Here is a 7159-nt window from a genome sequence, read left to right as displayed (position 1 = left end):
CCTGGATTTTATTTGGGACACCTCAGAGCACACCTACTAAAAAAAGTTGATACGAAAAAGATAACGGCGTTCTGGAAATTTTGACCAATCGTATATAGGTATGCCTTACTTCCTTTAAAAAATAAAAGCCAACGATGACACAGCAATTATGTTATGTTACACAATACTCAGGCGTTGGCATGAATGTATTTGTCTTATCATATTTATTTGAGTTTCCTTATTCAGCAAACAATGCAACAAAATTACTGCGTTGCAAGAGAAATGAGACATGTTGAAAATTGTGATATTGAAACGCTATAGTTACGAGTATAATAGTTCGTAAAAATTTACTTTTGCCCTAAAATGTTTTAGGAGGCGAGAGTGCAGTTACGAGCACCGACGCTCGTGAAATTTTTATCAAATGGGTAACCTTTATTTTAAACAATACATTTTTCTGCAGTGTTTCTATTTAAAATATTGCGTAACACTCCCAGCTGTGCAGCTGTGTTGCCACTATCAAGCACAGACAGCGCGGGAGGAATAACAAAAAATGCGATAGTGCGAAGGAGTGCGAACGAAGTCGATTAAGCGGGTGCTGCACCGACAATAATTTGCGATTGATGTCATTGGCAAATTAATTTGCGTTAAATTGAGTTGTGTTAAGTACAGTGGTGCAGTAAAGTTTTTCAACTTCTTATGTGTTGTGTGTGCAACATGAATACGGAACAGGCACGTGTTATGTTGATTGAAAAAATGAAAATTATTCAAGAACAAAAAGAGCATTCAGGATTTATTCGCATTGAGCCTCTTCTGCATAAGAATTACCAGGAGCATCGGCGAGGACTGAAGAAAATGTTGGTATCAGAGGAGGCCAAGACCAGGTAAATTTATTTTTAATGTTTGCACGTAACGGTATGATCCAAAGTTTTCATCTAATTGTAAAAGGGAGGCTGTAAGTGGTGCATGTAGGATATGATAGAGGCAGAAAGACAATGTTTATTGGAAACGCTTATTAATCGCTGCCTCCCTTTATGTAAAGACATTTAAGTCAGACGTTATTTTCATGGAACTTGTTGCAGAGTGGACGGTGAATTCACGTTCCAATTATTTTACATCGATAGATGCATTTCTGTTAATTTAAACAGCATCAATTTTAAAGTTCGCAAAATAAATTCAGTAAAAGTTGCCAGTTCCTAATTTATCTTGTAAAGAAATCTTTCATTCTTTGAAATTACGATTAACACGGCAAAAAGCAATTCGTTACATGGTTTGTTATATAAATTATAAAATTTTGTTCAGCAATTTCCACAATTTTTTTATTTCGCATGCGTAAATTTTAAAAAATAGTAAAAAATTATTTAGACAGAACTTTCCTCACCTATTATTATGAAATTGGATTCTGCGAATTTTATTTTTTCATGACAACGCCTATAAGTAAAAAGAAATGTATGCACTGTTGAAATTGCGAGTAAGGAAGGATACTTGGTGTATGTTTCAAGTGAGTTTTTCATAATAAAATTATGTGCTAACACTGCTAACGTCATGAAGTTTGTTGCAAAGTTGTATCAATTTGGATAGGTACCAGGGTTCAACAAAATCGGATTTTTTTCAATAAAATTAAATTCAATGTTCACTTTACGGTCACGATTTTTTTGGGCCATTTTACTTTTTCACTTATCTGGAATTAAAATTCAAAATGTAGACGACATTGGTCTAAGGTTATTTAGTCAGAAATTTATCGGCCCAAGATGTACATTACAATATAATTCAGTTTTTTCCAAAAATTATAAAATTCCACTTTGCGAATTTTATTTTTGTGGCAGCGCCGAAAGTTATAATAAAGATCTTTGAAATTTTGCAATGTTTTAAGGCTATAAAGAGCATAAAAAATTTTGAGTCAAAATGTATTTGCTTCTCCCCTCCAAAAAATTGATGACGTCAGCTCAAAAGTTTGCCGAACAATCCTATCTAAAATGTACAAACCATGATGAGTCTCTTCTTGTAATTTCTCATTCGATTTATATTTTTTGGATTTGCATATACAGGATAACTCAAAAAATTTTATGAATCCGCATATTTATTTTATTGATTTAATCAGGAACTATAAAACCTAGTGCTTTGAAATCGTGGAAATGTTTTAAATTTATCATAAGCATGGTAAATTTTTGATCAAAATATATTTGCTCATCTCCCTAAAAAATTGATGACGTCACCCCAAAATTTTGCTGAATAAATCCTATCTAAAATGTACAAAATATGATGGGTCTCTTGCGATTTATTGTTCCATTCATATTTTTTTGATTTGCATATACTGGGTGACCCAAAAAATTTATGAATGGGTAAATATATTTCATTGATTTAATCAGGAACTACACCGAATGCTTTGAAATCTTGCAAATGTTTTAAGGTTCTAAAGAGCATAATAAATGTTTAGTAAAAATATGTTTGCTTATCACCTCCAAAAAATTGATGACGTCACCCCAAAATTTTGCTGAATAAATCCTATCTATCAGGTACAAAATATGATGGGTCTCTTCTTGTGGTTTATCATTCCATTTATATTTTTTGGATTTGCGTATACAGGATGACCCAAAAAAATTAATGAATGCGTGAATTGATTTTATTGATTTAATCAGGAACTGCAGAACCGAATGCTTTGAAGTTTTGCAAATGTTTTAAGGTTATAAAGAGCATAAGAAATTTTTAGTCAAAATATATTTGCTTATCCCTGCCAAAAAATTGATGACGTCAGCTCAAAATTTTGCCGAATTATCCTATCGAAAATGTACAAAATACGATGAGTCTCTTCTTGTAATTTATCATTCCGTTCATATTTTTTGGATCTGGTGATATACAGGTTAACTCAAAAAATTTAATGAGCGCGCAAATTTATTTTGTTGATTTAATCAAGAACTACAAAACCGAATGCTTTGCAATCTAATGCAAAAAAAAACATAATAGGCATGCAGTCACGTTTCCGACAGCGAGAGAAGTACTGTCTAAACTCTTTAGACCAATTTTTTTGTATTGTTTTAACTTTTTTTTTTCAAAAACCTATTTATAGCAAAATATAAGGATGGACTAACATGTCGTAGATGTAAAAGCATACTGTTTTGTACATTGTGAATAGGAAACACTCTTGGAATAATTAATTTTGTTGATAATATTTGTTAGTGTAAGTTAATCGGTTTTCTTAAAAAAATTACTGTTTCAGCTTCTAAATACACAATCCCGAATGAACAAAGTGGTCCTTATGCCGATCGAAAGCTAAGTGAGGATGATTGTTATAATATACCCACGGACTACAGCAGGAGTAGCAGCGACGAGATTTCTGAAAGCCCACCCTTGACAAGAGTATCATTAAGACTTCAATTAAAACCTAGAAAACAAGGAAAGAAAGAATTCCTAAAAGATGTAAAGAGGTAAAATAAAATTTTTAAAATATGTAATCACATATTGCAATACTTTATAAAATGTTTATAAAAAATACGTAGTACAAATATATTTTGTAATTTCAGATGCGTGAATACCACCCCAAAGTACAAAAAGTTTGTCAAGAAAAAGATTCGGAATGGAAAGAAGATTATTGACGTTTCGTCGACAAGTAGATGATCGAATGTACAGTTGACAATGTAGTCCAAAACGAAAGATAACTGTTAGGACCTCACATATACGAGAAACACACAATTTCGTAACTTGCCCTAACTGGAAGTACCTAATAGTGAAGCTGCCGATTTGGAGAAATTTCGTGGAAAATTTTTAGAACTACAAGGGTATATTCAATCTGAGGATTATGATTTGAAAGATGTTACAGAATTTTGACGAAGACATATTAGCGAAAGAATTATTATGTAAGTATTGACTCAGAAGTTTAAGATCTAACAGATGATTTAAACATTTAGATAACATGTAAGGCTATAATTTTTTTTATTTTTTATGGTTGGGTTTTTGCATTTTTTATTGAAAGTTATTGAAATTGTATCGTTGTATCATGTAGGCACTGTTTTTATAACTTTATTTCGTTGTCGTCTCGCTGTAGGTTCCATTAGTTTAGTAGCTCTAAAAATTTTGAATGTCATGTTTCAAAAATTAACGAATTAGGTCTACATTAATAATCAAACGATGTTATTATTTAGTGTGTCTTGATATTTCAAATAGTTAGGTAGTTAACAGCGCAAAAATGAGTCTCGTTAACATATTTCTTATATTCTATGAGGCAGTGATTTTGAATTAGGGCTCTTTAAATGTGCAGTCTGAAAAGTTTTTTTCATACAAACTTTTTACACCAAGTTAAAACAGATTTTACAATTTCAAATATTTCCTATTCGTAAATTTGTATTTGCATTAAAAAATATGCTTTTGATTTATATCTTTCAACGTGTTCATGTTTTCTCACTTGGTATTGATGCTGAGAAATCTGTAGAACATGGTGAATGCTTCAATTTTTTGCGACATAGTAAAAATGTTACGTGTCATTGTAATTTACTAAAAGTATTAGGGGAATAGGTAACAATAAATCTACGCAGTCAACGATATAAAAAAGTGTCTACATAATATGAGATGTTATTGTTATTGTTTCTAATAGAATCTTATTATTTAGCGGAAAAATCACCACTTCTTGATGTAGTAGTCGCAGGATCAAGGAAAACGGTACAAAAAAAAACAAGCATACAGAACACCAACAAAACAAGTAATGACAAGAAATTAAGTAAAGAAACAGAGTCTATTACAATGCTGATACTAGAACATTCCCAAGTAGAAACACCACATAAAAAGCCAAGAAATTCTCGAGGAAAACCAAGAATTCCGTCAACGAAACAACTTGAAGCAATAGTTTCTAATCCCTCTAAAAGGCAAAAATTAACGTAAGAAACTACTCTATTGCAAACAGTTTTTAAAACTTGATAGAAAACAAAAAAATATCCACTTTAAATTTCTGTATAACGAAACTAGTTCCTGTAAAGTATGATTAACCTCAATTCCTTTAACTTTTTTTTTGGAATTCCTGGGTATGTTTTTTATTTTGTGCCTTGATTATATATATTTTTAATATTCTTCAGTCGAGAACGTTTTTCAAACTGTTGTTAAAACTAAGTCGCCGTTTAATTTGATTCATTATCAAATTAAGGCCAGCTGCTAGGTCTTTTACATGTGATTTTCAGTACATATTCAGAAGGTAATATTTCCAATATTAATGGACGTATGGTCGTAAAATTTTAAATATAACATATCCACAACTTTCTCTACATAGCACAAGGTCAGTTTTTTTAAAAACAATTTAATCATCACCTTTTTTTAATGTAATTTATGCATTAACGTATCTTTCAAAATTAGTATCTCAATTAAGTATGGAAATTGCAGAACACTGTGTTCAACACTGTTTTCAGTTGATAAAACTCCATCGTACCAAATACGTTGGAAATGAAACAGTCAAAATAAGCTTGTGTAGTAGAAGCTTTTAGATGCTTCTTTTTCTGTATCTCAGTTCCAACAAAAAAAGTGGACGATATGTCTGGTACGATTTCTAAACTTTGGTAAGAAAAAAACGGTGAAAACCGGGTTCCAAAATTTCCATATATAATTGAGATATTGATTTTTTAAAACACGTGAAAGTTTCAACAAAATTTAAAAAATACATGAGATAACAAACTGTTTTAAAAAAATTCTCCTCGTATTATGTAGTGAAACTTGTGGACAGGTTACATTTAAATTTTTGTAACAGTAAATGTGTTAATAAGGGAGGTATTAAATTCTGAAAATATATTGACAATATCATAAGAACCAAACGTAGCGATTTCTCATAATTGGAAGTATTTATGTACCTTTGGTTTTTTGGAATTCCTAGGTATATTTTATTTTCTACATTAATAGTTTTTTTTTAATATCTATTGTTCGTTCAGTTGAGAAAGTTTTTCAAGCTGTTCGTAAAAGTAGGTCATTGTATAGTTGCATTCAGTATCGAATTAACTGGAAATATTTATTTAGGTACCTTTAGTTTTTTGGAATTAAGTATATTTTTTTTGTCTTCTACTTTAATTTTTTGTAATAAAGTAGAAAAAGAATATTGTGCAATTGAATTCAGTAGAGATAGATATGTACGTAGTGTTAGTTTTTTTTTTAATTTTATTTTTTACCTTAATCATTTTCTTAATATTCTTTAGTTGTAGGCCCATTTCGCCCTGGTTCACAAAAATTGTAGTTATATAGTAAAAACAAAAAAAATAAAAATAAAATGTTATGACAGTGATTGCTTTTTATTGCAGTATCAAACTTTGAAAATTGTAAATTTTCCCGAGTTAAATATTTGATATAGAGCTTATATCATAGTTACAAAATAGCATAGTGCCAAACTATGTGTATTGTGAGCTGCAGAAGTTTGTTCGGTTCTTTTTGAAATTCAGTATAGGGTACATTTATAAAGGCAACTTTTATTATAATATTTAAGTTATCTATTAAAAGTCAGGTACTTCTGTGAAAACTGATTCTTTGAACATGTTAAAAGTTCGTTTAATTTGAAAGACAATTCAACGCAGCCACAAACTAGCCGTAAGATGATACCCAATCCGAACTCAAGAGAAATGGGTTTTATTAAGGCCAAAAAGTTGTAGTTGTTCAACGTTTGGTAGTAGAATATTAACAACAATTTTAGAACAGTCCTTACAAAAACATATTAAAGATTTACGAAGATAGAGTAATAAAAAATTTTCAGTGTGTGCTTTTATTTATCTATTTAATTTTAAATAGTCGTTAAATATTGAAAAGTAATTCACTCTATTGGTGACTTTCATTTAAATTATGTTTAAAAGATATGGCTGTAAACATTGTAGTCGCTGTTTTCAATCTTCTTTAAGATCCTCCGAAAATTTCCTCGAATGTTGTCAGTGTTCGCGACTGTATTCATTTATTTAACTTTAAATGCAGTTTGTCAAAAGCTTCAGAACTCTCTTGATATACATCATATTGGATACAGTTTGTTAAATATTAAAATTACCCAAATCTGTGAAGTGAATGTCCTTTAACGTGTGTTTAAAAGATACAGTTGTGTAAAACTGCTTGCATAAAATATTAGCAGAAGTTAAAACCGTTGATAATACAGAGAGCAAACCAGTATGTCCACCTATGGGCACATAAGAGAAATGCAAACTCTAAAATCTTGCGAGAGCACACACCCGCAAGGGGT

The 7159-nt window shown here is 30.6% G+C and overlaps 1 long non-coding RNA gene across 1 annotated transcript; it reads left to right on the top strand.

Moving 5' to 3' along the window:
* Window positions 1-286: 286 nt before the first annotated feature.
* On the top strand, window positions 287-6164 carry LOC135127439 (uncharacterized). The gene is made up of 4 exons (XR_010280230.1): window positions 287-860; window positions 3194-3401; window positions 3498-3830; window positions 4580-6164. It is a non-coding gene; the product is annotated as an uncharacterized LOC135127439 (long non-coding RNA).
* The last annotated feature ends 995 nt before the right edge of the window (window positions 6165-7159 follow it).

The sequence above is a fragment of the Zophobas morio genome, unplaced genomic scaffold (genome assembly GCF_036711695.1).
Source record: "Zophobas morio isolate AGI-343-1 ecotype UQ-CSIRO unplaced genomic scaffold, CSIRO_AGI_Zmor_V1 ptg000011l, whole genome shotgun sequence".
Classification (NCBI taxonomy): Eukaryota; Metazoa; Arthropoda; class Insecta; order Coleoptera; family Tenebrionidae; genus Zophobas; species Zophobas morio.
Note: the sequence above shows the minus strand (reverse complement) of the source record. Positions and strands in the feature narration are given on the sequence as shown.